Here is a 16,643-nt window from a genome sequence, read left to right as displayed (position 1 = left end):
ACTCTCCCCTCCCCCCGGGAGACTCTCCCCTGCCCTCCCCTCGGAACACTCTCCCCTCCCCCCGGGACATTCTCCCCTCCCCCCGGGACACTCCCCACTCCCCCCCGGGACACACTCCCCCTCCCCTCCACTCGGGACACTCTCCCCTCCCCCCGAGACACTCTCCCCTCCCCCCGAAACACTCTCCCCTCCCCCCGAGACACTCACCAGTCCCTCCGAGACACCCTCCCCTCCCCCCGGGACACTCTCCCCTGCCCTCAGGACATTCTCCCCTCCCCCAGGGACACTCTCCACTCCCCCAGAGACACTCTCCCCTCCCCCCGAGACACTCTCCCCTCCCCCCGATACACTCTCCCCTCCCCCGAGACACTCACCAGTCCCTCCGAGACACCCTCCCCTCCCCCCGGGACACTCTCCCCTGCCCTCAGGACATTCTCCCCTCCCCCAGGGACACTCTCCACTCCCCCAGAGACACTCTCCCCTCCCCCCGAGACACTCTCCCCGCCCCCCGGGACACTCTCCCCTCCCCCCGAGACACTCTCCCCGCCCCCCGGGACACTCTCCCCTCCCCCCGGTACACTCTCCACTCCCACCGGGACACTCTCCCCTCCTCTCGGGACACTCTCCCCTCCCCCTGGGACACTCTCCCCTCCCCCCGGGTCACTCTCCCCTCCACCCGGGACACTCTCCCCTCTCCCCGGGACACTCTGCCCTCCCCCCGGGACACTCTCCCCTCCCCTCCCCTCGGGACACTCTCCCCTCCCCCCGGGACACTCTCCCCTCCACTCGGGACACTATCCCCTCCCCCCGAGACATTCTCCCCTCCCCTCGGGACACTCTCCCCTCGGGACACTCTCCCCTCCCCTCGGGACACTCTCCCCTCCCCTCCGGACACTCTCCCCTCCCCCTGGGACACTTTCCCCTCCCCTGGGGCACTCTCCCCTCCCCCTGAGACACTCTACCCTCCCCCCGGGACACTCTCCCCTCCCGTGAGACACTCTCACCTCCCCCGGAACACTCTCCCCTCCCCTCCCCCCGGGACACACTCCCCTCCCCCCGGGACACTCTCGCCTACACCCCGGCACACACTCCCCTCCCCCTGGGACACTCCCCTCCCCCCGGGACATTCTCCCCTCCCCCCGGGACACTCTCCCCTCCCCCCGGGACACTCTCCACTCCCCTCCCCTCGGGACACTCTCCACTCCCCCCGGGACACTCTCCCCTCCCCCCGAGACACTCTCCTCCACCCGGAGACACTCTCCCCTCCCCCCCGGGACACTCTCCCCTCCCCTCCCCTCGGGACACTCTCCACTCCCCCCGGGACACTCTCCCCTCCCCCCGAGACACTCTCCCCTCCCCCGGAGACCCACTCCCCTCCCCCCGAGACTCACTCCCCTCCCCCCGAGACACTCTCCCCTCCCCCCGGGACACTCTGCCCTCCCCCCGGGACACTCTGCCCTCCCCCCGGGACACTCTCCCCTCCCCCCGGGACACTCTGCCCTCCCCCCGGGACACTCTGCCCTCCCCCCGGGACACTCTCCCCTCCCCCCGGGACACTCTCCCCTCCCCCCGGGACACTCTCCCCTCCCCCGGAGACACTCTCCCTTCCGCCCGGGACACTCTCCCCTCCACTCACCCCGGGACTCTCTCCCCTCCCCCCGGGACACTGTCCCCTCCCCCCGAGACACTCTCCCCACCCCCTGATACACTCACCCCTCCCCTTGAGACACTCTCCCCTCCCCTTGAGACACTCTCCCCTCCCCTCGAGACACTCTCCCCTCCCCCCGGGACACTCTGCCCTCCCCCCGAGACACTCTTCCCTCCCCCTGAGACATTTTCCCCTCCCCCTGAGACACTCTCCCCACCCCCTGAGACACTCTCCCCTCCCCCCGGGACACTCTCCCCTCCATCTGAGACACTCTCCCCTCCCCCCGGAACACACTCCCCTCCCCCTGGAACACTATCCCCTCCCCCCGGGACACTCTCCCCTCTTCTCGGGACACTATCCCCTCCCCCCGGGACATTCTCCCCTCCCCCCGGGACACTCTCCCCTCTTCTCGGGACACTATCCCCTCCCCCCGAGACACTCTCCCCTCCCCCCGGGACACTCTCCCCTCCCCTCCCCTCAGGATACTCTCCCCTCCCCTTCCCCCGGGACACTGTCCTCTCCCCTCCCCCTGAGACACTCTCCCCTCCCCCCGGGACACTCTCCCCTCCCCTCCCCTCGGGACACTCTCCCCTCTCCCCGAGACACTCTCCCCTCCCCCCGGGACACTCCCCCTCCCTCCTGGACACACTCCCCTCCCCCCGGGACACTCCCCCTCCCTCCTGGACACACTCCCCTCCCCCCGGGACACTCTCCCCTCCCCCCGGGACACTCTCTCCTCCCCTCAGGACAATCTCCCCTCCCCTCCCCTCGGGACACTATCCCCACCCTTCCCCTCCCCTCGGGATACTCTCCCCTCCCCTCCTTCCGGGACACTCTCCTCTCCCCTCTCCCTGAGACACTCTCCCCTCCCCCCGGGACACTCCCCCCTCCCCATCCCTCGGGACACTCTCCCCTCTCCCTGAGACACTCTCCCCTCCCCCCGAGACACTCACCATTCCCTCCGAGACACTCTCCCCTCCCCCCGGGACACTCTCCACTCCCACCGGGACACTCTCCCCTCCCCCTGGGACACTCTCCCCTCCCCCCGGTACACTCTCCACTCCCACCGGGACACTCTCCCCTCCCCCTGGGACACTCTCCCCTCCCTCCGGGACACTCTCCCTTCCCCTCGGGACACTCTCCCCACCCCCCGGGTCACTCTCCCCTCCCCCCGGGACACTCCCCCCTCTCCCCGGGACACTCTGCCCTCCCCCCGGGACACTCTCCCCTCCCCTCCCCTCGGGACACTATCCCCTCCCCCCGAGACACTCTCCCATCCCCTCGGGACACTCTTCCCTCCCCCGGGACACTCTCCCCTCCCCTCGGGACACTATCCCCTCCCCCCGAGACATTCTCCCCTCCCCTCAAAACACTCTCCCCTCGGGACACTCTCCCCTCCCCTCCGGACACTCTCCCCTCCCCCTGGGACACTTTCCCCTCCCCTGGGGCACTCTCCCCTCCCCCTGGGACACTCCCCTCCCCCCGGGACATTCTCCCCTCCCCCCGGGACACTCTCCCCTCCCCCCCGGGACACTCTCCCCTCCCCTCCCCTCGGGACACTCTCCACTCCCCCCGGGACACTCTCCCCCACCCGGAGACACTCTCCCCTCCCCCCGAGACACTCTCCACCACCCGGAGACACTCTCCCCTCCCCCCCGGGACACTCTCCCCTCCCCTCCCCTCGGGACACTCTCCCCTCCCCCCGGGACACTCTCCCCTCCCCCCGGGACACTCTCCCCTCCCCTCGGGACACTCTCCCCTCCCCCCGGGACACTCTCCCCTCCCCCCGAGACACTCTCCCCTCCCCCCGAGACACTCTCCCCTCCCCCCGGGACACTCTCCCCTCCCCCCGGGACACTCTCCCCTCCCCCCGGGACACTCTCCCCTCCCCCCGAGACACTCTCCCTTCTCCCCGAGACACTCCCCGCTCCCCGCGAGACACTCTCCCCTCCCACCGAGACACTCTCCCCTCCCCCCGAGACACTCCCCCCTCCCCTCGGGACACTCTCCCCTTCCCTTGGGACACTGTCCACTCCCCCTGAGACACCCTTCCCTCTCCCCGGGACACTCTCCCCTCCCCTGAGACACTCTCTCGTCCCCTCCTCTCCACTCCCCTAGGACACTCTCCCCTCCCCCCGGGACACTCTCCCCTCCCCCCGGGACACTCTCCCCTCCCCCCGGGACACTCTCCACTCCCCTCGGGACAATCTCCCCTCCCCTCGGGACACTCTCCCCTCCCCTCCAGACACTCTCCCCTCCCCTGAGACACTCTCCCCTCCCCTTCCCTCCCCCTGGGACACTCTCCCCTCCCCTCCCCTCCCCTCGGGACATTCTCCACTCCCCTCCCCCCAGGACACTCTCCCCTACCTCTGGGACAATCTCCCCTCCTCTCCCCTCGGGACACTCTCCCCTGTCCCCGGGCACTCTCCCCTCCCCCCGGGACACTCTCCCCTCCCCTCCCCCTTGGACAATTTCCCCTCCCCCTGGGACTCTCTCCGCTCCCCTCGGACACTCTCCCCTCCCGCCGAGATACTCTCCCCTCCCACTGAGACACTCTCCCCTCCCCCTGAGACACTCTCCCCTCCCCCTGAGTCACTCTCCCCTCCCCCGGAGACACTCTCCCCTCCCCCGGAGACACTCTCCTCTCCCCCCGAGACACTCTCCCCTCCCCCCGAGACACTCTCCCCTCCCCCCGGGACACTCTCCCCTCCCCTCGGGACACTCTCCCCTCCCCCCGAGACACTCTCCCTTCTCCCCGAGACACTCTCCCCTCCCCCCGGGACACTCTCCCCTCCCCCCGGGACACTCTCCACTCCCCCTGAGACACTCTCCCCTCCCACCGGGACACTCTCCCCTCCCCTCCTCCTGGGACACTCTCCCCTCCCCCTGAGACACCCTCCCCTCCCCCCGGGACACTCTCCCCTCCCCTGAGACAGTCTCTCCTCCCCTCCTCTCCCCTCCCCCCGGGACACTCTCCCCTCCCCCCGAGACACTCTCCCCTCCCCCCGGGACACTCTCCCCTCCCCTCGGGACACTCTCCCCTCCCCCAGAGACACTCTCCCCTCCCCCCGGGACACTCTCCCCTCCCCCGGGACACTCTCCCCTCCCCCGGGACACTCTCCCCTCCCCTCCCCTCCCCTCCCCTCGGGACATTCTCCCCTCCCCTCCCCCCGGGACACTCTCCCCTCCCCCTGGGACACTCTCCCCTCCCCTCCCCTCGGGACACGCTCCCCTCTCCCCGGGACACTCTCCCCTCCCCCTGGGACACTCTCCCCTCCCCTCCTCTCCCCTCCCCTCCTCTCCCCTCCCCTCGGGACACTCTCCCCTCCCCCTGGGATTCTCTCCGCACCCCCTGGGACACTCTCCCCTCCCCCCGGGACACTCTCCCCTCCCCCCGAGACACACTCCCCTCCCCTCGGGACACTCTCCCCTCCCCCCGGGACACTCTGCCTTCCCCCCGGGACACTCTGCCCTCCCCCCGAGACACACTCCCCTCCCCTCGGGACACTCTCCCCTCCCCCCGGGACACTCTGCCTTCCCTCCGGGACACTCTCCCCTCCCCCCGGGACACTCTCCACTCCCCCTGGGACACTCTCCACTCCCCTCCCTCGGGACACTCTCCATTCCCCCCGGGACACTCTCCCCTCCCCCCGGGACACTCACCTCTCCCTCCGGGACACTCTCCCCTCCCCTCTGGACACTCTCCCCTCCCCTCGGGACACTCTCCCCTCCCCTCGGGACACTCTCCCCTCCCCTCGGGACACTCTCCCCTCCCCCCCGGAACACTCTCCCCACCCCCTGGGACAGTCTCCCCTCCCCCCCGGAACACTCTCCCCACCCCCTGGGACAGTCTACCCTCCCCTCCCCTCGGGACACTCTCCCCTCTCCCCGGGACACTCTCCCCTCCCCCCTGGTCACTCACCCCTCCCCTCCCCCCGGGACACTCTGCCCTCCCCCCGAGACACACTCCCCTCCCCTCGGGACACTCTCCCCTCCCCCCGGGACACTCTGCCTTCCCTCCGGGACACTCTCCCCTCCCCCCGGGACATTCTCCCCTCCCCCCGGGACACTCTCCCCTCCCCCCCGGGACACTCTCCCCTCCCCTCCCCTCGGGACACTCTCCACTCCCCCCGGGACACTCTCCCCCACCCGGAGACACTCTCCCCTCCCCCCGAGACACTCTCCACCACCCGGAGACACTCTCCCCTCCCCCCCGGGACACTCTCCCCTCCCCTCCCCTCGGGACACTCTCCCCTCCCCCCGGGACACTCTCCCCTCCCCCCGGGACACTCTCCCCTCCCCTCGGGACACTCTCCCCTCCCCCCGGGACACTCTCCCCTCCCCCCGAGACACTCTCCCCTCCCCCCGAGACACTCTCCCCTCCCCCCGGGACACTCTCCCCTCCCCCCGGGACACTCTCCCCTCCCCTCGGGACACTCTCCCCTCCCCCCGAGACACTCTCCCTTCTCCCCGAGACACTCCCCGCTCCCCGCGAGACACTCTCCCCTCCCACCGAGACACTCTCCCCTCCCCCCGAGACACTCCCCCCTCCCCTCGGGACACTCTCCCCTTCCCTTGGGACACTGTCCACTCCCCCTGAGACACCCTTCCCTCTCCCCGGGACACTCTCCCCTCCCCTGAGACACTCTCTCGTCCCCTCCTCTCCCCTCCCCTAGGACACTCTCCCCTCCCCCCGGGACACTCTCCCCTCCCCCCGGGACACTCTCCCCTCCCCCCGGGACACTCTCCACTCCCCTCGGGACAATCTCCCCTCCCCTCGGGACACTCTCCCCTCCCCTCCAGACACTCTCCCCTCCCCTGAGACACTCTCCCCTCCCCTTCCCTCCCCCTGGGACACTCTCCCCTCCCCTCCCCTCCCCTCGGGACATTCTCCACTCCCCTCCCCCCAGGACACTCTCCCCTACCTCTGGGACAATCTCCCCTCCTCTCCCCTCGGGACACTCTCCCCTGTCCCCGGGCACTCTCCCCTCCCCCCGGGACACTCTCCCCTCCCCTCCCCCTTGGACAATTTCCCCTCCCCCTGGGACTCTCTCCGCTCCCCTCGGACACTCTCCCCTCCCGCCGAGATACTCTCCCCTCCCACTGAGACACTCTCCCCTCCCCCTGAGACACTCTCCCCTCCCCCTGAGTCACTCTCCCCTCCCCCGGAGACACTCTCCCCTCCCCCGGAGACACTCTCCTCTCCCCCCGAGACACTCTCCCCTCCCCCCGAGACACTCTCCCCTCCCCCCGGGACACTCTCCCCTCCCCTCGGGACACTCTCCCCTCCCCCCGAGACACTCTCCCTTCTCCCCGAGACACTCTCCCCTCCCCGCGAGACACTATCCCCTCCCCCCGAGACACTCTCCCCTCCCCCCGGGACACTCTCCCCTCCCCCCGGGACACTCTCCACTCCCCCTGAGACACTCTCCCCTCCCACCGGGACACTCTCCCCTCCCCTCCTCCTGGGACACTCTCCCCTCCCCCTGAGACACCCTCCCCTCCCCCCGGGACACTCTCCCCTCCCCTGAGACAGTCTCTCCTCCCCTCCTCTCCCCTCCCCCCGGGACACTCTCCCCTCCCCCCGAGACACTCTCCCCTCCCCCCGGGACACTCTCCCCTCCCCTCGGGACACTCTCCCCTCCCCCAGAGACACTCTCCCCTCCCCCCGGGACACTCTCCCCTCCCCCGGGACACTCTCCCCTCCCCTCCCCTCCCCTCCCCTCGGGACATTCTCCCCTCCCCTCCCCCCGGGACACTCTCCCCTCCCCCTGGGACACTCTCCCCTCCCCTCCCCTCGGGACACGCTCCCCTCTCCCCGGGACACTCTCCCCTCCCCCTGGGACACTCTCCCCTCCCCTCCTCTCCCCTCCCCTCGGGACACTCTCCCCTCCCCCTGGGATTCTCTCCGCACCCCCTGGGACACTCTCCCCTCCCCCCGGGACACTCTCCCCTCCCCCCGAGACACACTCCCCTCCCCTCGGGACACTCTCCCCTCCCCCCGGGACACTCTGCCTTCCCCCCGGGACACTCTGCCCTCCCCCCGAGACACACTCCCCTCCCCTCGGGACACTCTCCCCTCCCCCCGGGACACTCTGCCTTCCCTCCGGGACACTCTCCCCTCCCCCCGGGACACTCTCCACTCCCCCTGGGACACTCTCCACTCCCCTCCCTCGGGACACTCTCCATTCCCCCCGGGACACTCTCCCCTCCCCCCGGGACACTCACCTCTCCCTCCGGGACACTCTCCCCTCCCCTCTGGACACTCTCCCCTCCCCTCTGGACACTCTCCCCTCCCCTCGGGACACTCTCCCCTCCCCTCGGGACACTCTCCCCTCCCCCCCGGAACACTCTCCCCACCCCCTGGGACAGTCTCCCCTCCCCTCCCCTCGGGACACTCTCCCCTCTCCCCGGGACACTCTCCCCTCCCCTCGGGACACTCTCCCCTCCCCCCCGGAACACTCTCCCCACCCCCTGGGACAGTCTACCCTCCCCTCCCCTCGGGACACTCTCCCCTCTCCCCGGGACACTCTCCCCTCCCCCCTGGTCACTGACCCCTCCCCTCCCCCCGGGACACTCTCCCCTCCCCCTGGGACACTCTCCCCTCCCCTCGGGACCGTCTCCCCTCCCCCCGGGACATACTCCCCTCCCCTCGGGACACTCTCCCCTCCCCTCGGGACACTCTCCCCTCTCCCCGGGACACACTCCCCTCCCCTCGGGACACTCTCCCCTCCCCTTGGAACACTCTCCCCTCCCCCTGGGAATTCTCTGCCCTCCCCCTGAGACACTCTCCCCTCCCCCCGGGACATGCTCCCCTCCCCTGAGACACTCTCCCCTCCCCCCGGGACATTCTCCCCTCCCCTCCCCTTCCCCCGGGACACTCTCCCCTTCCCCCGGGACACTCTCCCCTCCCCTCGGGACACTCTCCCCTCCCCCTGAGACACCCTCCCCTCTCCCCGGGACACTCTCCCCTCCCCTGAGACACTCTCTCCTCCCCTCCTCTCCCCTCCCCTCGGGACACTCTCCCCTCCCCCCGAGACACTTTCCCCTCCCCCCGGGACACTCTCCCCTCCCCCCGGGACACTCTCCCCTCCCCCCGGGACACTCTCCCCTCCCCCTGGTACAATCTCCCCTCCCCTCCCCTCTTGACACTCTCCCCTCTCCCCGGGCACTCTCCCCTCCCCCCGAGACACTCTCCCCTCCCCCCGAGACACTCTCCTCCCCCCCCGGGACACTCTCCCCTCCCCCCGGGACACTCTCCCCTCCCCCCGAGAAACTCTCCCCTCCTCCGGGGACACTCTCCCCTCCCCTCGGGACACTCTTCCCTCCCCCCGAGACACTCTCACTTCCCCCCGGGACACTCCCCCCTCCCCGCGAGACACTCTCCCCTCCCCCTGAGACACCCTCCCCTCTCCCCGGGACACACTCCCCTCCCCTCGGGACACTCTCCCCTCCCCCCGGGACACTCTGCCTTCCCTCCGGGACACTCTCCCCTCCCCCCGGGACACTCTCCCCTCCCCCTGGGACACTCTCCCCTCCCCTCCCTCGGGACACTCTCCATTCCCCCCGGGACACTCTCCCCTCCCCCCGGGACACTCACCTCTCCCTCCGGGGCACTCTCCCCTCCCCTCTGGACACTCTCCCCTCCCCTCTGGACACTCTCCCCTCCCCTCGGGTCCCTCTCCCCTCCCCTCGGGACACTCTCCCCTCCCCCCGGGACACTCTCCCCTCCCCTCGGGACACTCTCCCCTCTCCCCGGGACACTCTCCCTTCCCCCCGGGACACTCACCCCTCCCCCCGGGACCGTCTCCCCTCCCCCCGGGACACACTCCCCTCCCCTCGGGACACTCTCCCCACCCCTTGGAACACTCTCCCCTCCCCCTGGGAATTCTCTGCCCTCCCCCTGAGACACTCTCCCCTCCCCCCGGGACACGCTCCCCTCCCCTGAGACACTCTCCCCTCCCCCCGGGACATTCTCCCCTCCCTCCCCTTCCCCCGGGACACTCTCCCCTTCCCCCGAGACACTCTCCCCTCCCCTCGGGACACTCTCTCCTCCCCTCGGAACACACTCCACTCCCCCTGAGACACCCTCCCCTCTCCCCGGGACACTCTCCCCTCCCCTGAGACACTCTCTCCTCCCCTCCTCTCCCCTCCCCTCGGGACACTCTCCCCTCCCCCCGAGACACTCTCCCCTCCCCCCGGGACACTCTCCCCTCCCCCCGGGACACTCTCCCCTCCACCCGGGACACTCTCCCCTCCCCCCGGGACACTCTCCACTCCCCTCGGGACAATCTCCCCTCATCTCGGGACACTCTCCCCTCCCCTCCGGACACTCTCCCCTCCCCTGAGACACTCTCCCCTCCCCTTCGCTCCCCCTGGGACATTCTCCCCTCCCCTCCCCTCCCCTCGGGACATTGTCCCCTCCCCTCCCCCCGGGACACTCTCCCCTTCCCCTGGGACAATCTCCCCTCCCCTCCCCTCTTGACACTCTCCCCTCGCCCCGGGCACTCTCCCCTCCCCCCGGGACACTCTCCCCTCCCCTCCCCCTGGGACTCTCTCCGCTCCCCCCGGGTCACTCTCCTCCCCCCCCGAGACACTCTCCCCTCCCCCCGAGACACTCTCCCCTCCCCCCGAGATACTCTCCCCTCCCCTGAGACACTCTCTCCTCCCCTCCTCTCCCCTCCCCTCGGGACACTCTCCCCTCCCCCCGGGACACTCTCCCCTCCCCCCGGGACACTCTCCCCTCCCCCCGAGAAACTCTCCCCTCCTCCGGGGACACTCTCCCCTCCCCTCGGGACACTCTTCCCTCCCCCCGAGACACTCTCACTTCCCCCCGGGACACTCTCCCCTCCCCCCGAGACACTCTCCCCTCCCCTCGGGACACTCTCCCCTCCCCTCGGGACACTCTCCACTCCCCCTGAGACACCCTCCCCTCTCCCCGGGCACTCTCCCTTCCCCTCGGGACATTCTCCCCTCCCCCCGGGACACTCTCCCCTCCCCCCGGGACACTCTCCCCTCCCCCCGGGACACTCTCCACTCCCCTCGGGACAATCTCCCCTCCCCTCGGGACACTCTCCCCTCCCCTCCAGACACTCTCCCCTCCCCTGAGACACTCTCCCCTCCCCTTCCCTCCCCCTGGGACACTCTCCCCTCCCCTCCCCTCCCCTCGGGACATTCCCCCTCCCCTCCCCCCGGGACACTCTCCCCTCCCCCTGGGACAATCTCCCCTCCCCTCCCCTCGGGACACTCTCCCCTCTCCCCGGGACACTCTCCCCTCCCCCCGCGACACTCTCCCCTCCCCCCGAGATACTCTCCGCTCCCACTGAGACACTCTCCCCTGCCCCTGAGTCACTCTCCCCTCCCCCGGAGACACTCTCCCCTCCCCCGGAGACACTCTCCCCTCCCCCTGAGTCACTCTCCCCTCCCCCGGAGACACTCTCCCCTCCCCCCGCGACACTCTCCCCTCCCCCCGAGATACTCTCCCCTCCCACTGAGACACTCTCCCCTCCCCCTGAGTCACTCTCCCGTCCCCTCGGGACACTCTCCTCTCCCCCCGAGACACTCTCCCCTCCCCCCGAGACACTCTCCCCTCCCCCGGAGACACTCTCCCCTCCCCCCGAGACACTCTCCCCTCCCCCCGAGACACTCTCCCATCCCCCCGGGACACTCTCCCCTCCCCCCGAGAAACTCTCCCCTCCCCCCGGGACATTCTCCACTCCCCCTGAGACACCCTTCCCTCTCCCCGGGACACTCTCCCCTCCCCTGAGACACTCTCTCCTCCCCTCCTCTCCCCTCCCCTCGGGACACTCTCCCCTCCCCCCGAGACACTCTCCCCTCCTCCGGGGACACTCTCCCCTCCCCTCGGGACACTCTTCCCTCCCCCGAGACACTCTCCCTTCCCCCCGAGACACTCCCCGCTCCCCGCGAGACACTCTCCCCTCCCCCCAAGACACTCTCCCCTCCCCCCGGGACACTCTCCCCTCCCCTGAGACACTCTCTCCTCCCCTCCTCTCCCCTCCCCTCGGGACACTCTCCCCTCCCCCCGGGACACTCTCCCCTCCCCCCGGGACACTCTCCCCTCCCCCCGGGACACTCTCCCCTCCCCTCGAGATACTCTCCCCTCCCCCTGAGACACTCTCCCCTCCCCCTGAGTCACTCTCCCCTCCCCCGGAGACACTCTCCCCTCCCCCGGAGACACTCTCCTCTCCCCCCGAGACACTCTCCCCTCCCCCCGAGACACTCTCCCCTCCCCCCGGGACACTCTCCCCTCCCCCCGAGACACTCTCCCCTTCCCCCGAGACACTCTCCCCTCCCCCCGGGACGCTCTCCTCTCCCCTCGGGACACTCTCCCCTCCCCCGGAGACACTCTCCCCTCCCCCGGAGACACTCTCCTCTCCCCCCGAGACACTCTCCCCTCCCCCCGGGACACTCTCCCCTCCCCCCGAGACACTCTCCCCTTCCCCCGAGACACTCTCCCCTCCCCTCGGGACACTCTCCCCTCCCCTCGGGACACTCTCCACTCCCCCTGAGACACCCTCCCCTCCCACCGGGACACTCTCCCCTCCCGTGAGACAATCTCTCCTCCCCTCCTCTCCCCTCCCCCCGGGACACTCTCCCCTCCCCCCGGGACACTCTCCCCTCCCCCCGGGATACTCTCCCTTCCCCCCGGGACACTCTCCCCTCCCCGCGGGACACTCTCCCCTCCCACCGGGACACTCTCCCCTCCCCTCCCCTCGGGACACTCTCCCCTCCCCCAGAGACACTCTCCCCTCCCCCCGGGACACTCTCCCCTCCCACGGGACACTCTCCCCACCCCTCCCCTCCCCTCCCCTCGGGACATTCTCCCCTCCCCTCCCCCCGGGACACTCTCCCCTCCCCCTGGGACACTCTCCCCTCCCCTCCCCTCGGGACACGCTCACCTCTCCCTGGGACACTCTCCCCTCCCCCTGGGACACTCTCCCCTCTCCTCCACCTGGGACACTCTCCCCTCCCCCCGGGACACTCTCTCCTCCCCCCGAGACACACTCCCCTCCCCTCGGGACACTCTCCCCTCCCCCCGGGACACTCTGCCTTCCCTCCGGGACACTCTCCCCTCCCCCCGGGACACTCTCCCCTCCCCCTGGGACGCTCTCCCCTCCCCTCCCTCGGGGCACTCTCCCCTCCCCCTGGGACACTCTCCCCTCCCCTCCCCCGAGACACACTCCCCTCCCCCCGGGACACTCTCCCCTCCCCCCGGGACACTCTCCCCTCCCCCCGGGACACTCTCCCCTCCCCCCGGGACCGTCTCCCCTCCCCCCGGGACACACTCCCCTCCCCTCGGGACACTCTCCCCACACCTGAGACACTCTCCCCTCCCCTCGGGACACTCTCTCCTCCCCTCGGAACACTCTCCACTCCCCCTGAGACACCCACCCCTCTCCCCGGGACACTCTCCCCTCCCCTGAGACACTCTCTCCTGCCCTCCTCTCCCCTCCCCTCGGGACACTCTCCCCTCCCCCCGAGACACTCTCTCCTCCCCCCGGGACACTCTCCCCTCCCCTCGGGACACTCTCCCCTCCCCCCGGGACACTCTCCCCTCCCCCCGGGACACTCTCCCCTCCCCCCGGGACACTCTCCCCTCCCCTCCCCTCCCCTCGGGACATTCTCCCCTCCCCTCCCCCCGGGACACTCTCCCCTCACCCTGGGACAATCTCCCCTCCCCTCCTCTCGGGACACTCTCCCCTCTCCCCGGGCACTCTCCCCTCCCCCTGGGACACTCTCCCCTCCACCTGGGACTCTCTCCGCTCCCCACGGGTCACTCTCCTCCCCCCCCGAGACACTCTCCCCTCCCCCCGAGATACTCTCCCCTCCCCCTGAGACACTCTCCCCTCCCCCTGAGACACTCTCCCCTCCCCCTGAGTCACTCTCCCCTCCCCCGGAGACACTGTCCCCTCCCCCGGAGACACTCTCTCCTCCCCCCGAGACACTCTCCCCTCCCCCCGAGACACTCTCCCCTCCCCCCGGGACACTCTCCCCTCCCCGCGAGACACTATCCCCTCCCCCCGAGACACACTCCCCTCCCCCCGAGACACTCTCCCCTCCCCTCGGTACACTCTCCACTCCCCCTGAGACACTCTCCCCTCCCCCCGGGACAGTCTCCCCTCCCCTCCTCCTGGGACACTATCCCCTCCCCCTGAGACACCCTCCCCTCCCCCCGGGACACTCTCCCCTCCCCTGAGACACTCTATCCCCCCGGGACACTCTCCCCTCCCCCCGGGACACTCTCCCCTCCCCCCGAGACACTCTCCCCTCCCCTCGGGACACTCTCCACCCCCCGGGACACTCTCCCTTCCCCCCGGGACACTCTCCCCTCCCCCCGGGACACTCTCCCCTCCCACCGGGACACTCTCCCCTCCCCTCCTCTCGGGACACTCTCCCCTCCCCCCGAGACACTCTCCCCTCCCCCCGGGACACTCTCCCCTCCCCCGCGACACTCTCCCCTCCCCTCCCCTCCCCTCCCCTCCCCTCGGGACATTCTCCCCTCCCCTCCCCCCGGGACACTCTCCCCTCCCCCTGGGACACTCTCCCCTCCCCTCCCCTCGGGCACTCTCCCCTCTCCCCAGGACACTCTCCCCTCCACCCGGGACACTCTCCCCTCCCCTCCTCCTGGGACAATCTCCCCTCCCCCTGGGACTCTCCCCCTCCCACTGGGACACTCTCCCCTCCCCTCCCCCTGGGACACTCTCCCCTCCCCTCCCCTCGGGCACTCTCCCCTCTCCCCAGGACACTCTCCCCTCCACCCGGGACACTCTCCCCTCCCCTCCTCCTAGGACAATCTCCCCTCCCCTCCACCCGGGACACTCTTCCCTCCCCCCGGGACACATTCCCCTCCCCCCGAGACACACCCCTCCCCTCGGGACACTCTCCCCTCCACCCGGGACACTCTGCCTTGCCTCCGGGACACTCTCCTCTCCCCCCGGGACACTCTCCCCTCCCCCTGGGACACTCTCCCCTCCCCCAGGTACACTCACCCCTCCCCCCGGGACACTCTCACCTCCCCTCTGGACACTCTCCCCTCCCTTCGGGACACTCTCCCCTCGCCTCGGGACACTCTCCCCTTCCCTGAGACACTCTCCCCTCCCCTCCCACCCCCTCGGGACACTCCGCTCCCCTCCCCCCGGGACACTCTCCTCACCCCCTGGGACAGTCTCCCCTCCCCTCCCCTCGGGACACTCTCCCCTCTCCCCGGGACACTCTCCCCTCCCCTCCCCCTGGGACACTCTCCCCTCCCCCCGGGACACTCTCCCCTCCCCCCGGGACACTCTCCCCTCCCCCCGGGACACTCTCCCCTCCCCCCGGGACCGTCTCCCCTCCCCCCGGGGACACACTCCCCTCCCCCTGAGACACTCACCCCTCCCCCCGGGACACTCTCCCCTCCCCTGAGACACTCTCCCCTCCCCCCGGGACACTCTCCCCTCCCCTCCCCTTCCCCCGGGACACTCTCCCCTCCCCCCGGGACACTCTCCCCTCCACCTGAGACACTCTCCCCTCCCCTCGGGACACTCTCCCCTCCCCCCGGGACTCCCTCCCTTCCCCCCGGGACACTCTCCCCTACCCCAGGGACACTCTCCCCTCCCCTGAGACACTCTGCCCTCCCCTTCGCTCCCCCTGGGACACTCTCCCCTCCCCTCCCCTCCTATCGGGACATTCTCCCCTCCCCTCCCCTCGGGACACTCTCCCCTCCCCTCCCCCCGGGACACTCTCCCCTCCCCCTGGGACAATCTCCCCTCCCCTCCCCTCGGGACACTCTCCCCTCCCCCCGGGACACTCTCCCCTCCCCTCCCCCCGGGACACTCTCCCCTCCCCTCCCCCTGGGACACTCTCCCCTCCCCCTGGGACTCTCTCCGCTCCCCCCGGGTCACTCTCCTCTCCCCCCGAGACACTCTCCCCTCCCCCCGAGATACTCTCCCCTCCCACCGAGACACTCTCCCCTCCCCCTGAGACACTCTCCCCTCCCCCTGAGTCACTCTCCCCTCCCCCCGGGACACTCTCCCCTCCCCCCGAGACACTATCCCCTCCCCCCGGGACACTCTCCCCTCCCCTCGGGACACTCTCCACTCCCCCTGAGACACTCTCCCCTCCCCCCGGGACACACTCCCCTCCCCTCCTCCTGGGACACTATCCCCTCCCCCTGAGACACCCTCCCCTCCCCCCGGGACACTCTCCCCTCCCCTGAGACACTCTCTCCCCCCGGGACACTCTCCCCTCCCCCCGAGACACTCTCCCCTCCCCTCGGGACACTCTCCCCTCCCCCCGGGACACTCTCCCTTCCCCCCGGGACACTCTCCCCTCCCCCCGGGACACTCTCCCCTCCCACCGGGACACTCTCCCCTCCCCTCCCCTCGGGACACTCTCCCCTCCCCCCGAGACACTCTCCCCTCCCCCCGGGACACTCTCCCCTCCCCCGCGACACTCTCCCCTCCCCTCCCCTCCCCTCCCCTCCCCTCGGGACATTCTCCCCTCCCCTCCCCCCGGGACACTCTCCCCTCCCCCTGGGACACTCTCCCCTCCCCTCCCCTCGGGCACTCTCCCCTCTCCCCAGGACACTCTCCCCTCCACCCGGGACACTCTCCCCTCCCCTCCTCCTGGGACAATCTCCCCTCCCCCTGGGACTCTCCCCCTCCCACTGGGACACTCTCCCCTCCCCTCCCCCTGGGACACTCTCCCCTCCCCTCCACCCGGGACACTCTTCCCTCCCCCCGGGACACATTCCCCTCCCCCCGAGACACACCCCTCCCCTCGGGACACTCTCCCCTCCACCCGGGACACTCTGCCTTGCCTCCGGGACACTCTCCTCTCCCCCCGGGACACTCTCCCCTCCCCCTGGGACACTCTCCCCTCCCCCAGGTACACTCACCCCTCCCCCCGGGACACTCTCACCTCCCCTCTGGACACTCTCCCCTCCCTTCGGGACACTCTCCCCTCGCCTCGGGACACTCTCCCCTTCCCTGAGACA

This window comes from Pristiophorus japonicus, unplaced genomic scaffold (genome assembly GCF_044704955.1).
Source record: "Pristiophorus japonicus isolate sPriJap1 unplaced genomic scaffold, sPriJap1.hap1 HAP1_SCAFFOLD_473, whole genome shotgun sequence".
NCBI lineage: Eukaryota > Metazoa > Chordata > Chondrichthyes > Pristiophoridae > Pristiophorus > Pristiophorus japonicus.
Note: the sequence above shows the minus strand (reverse complement) of the source record.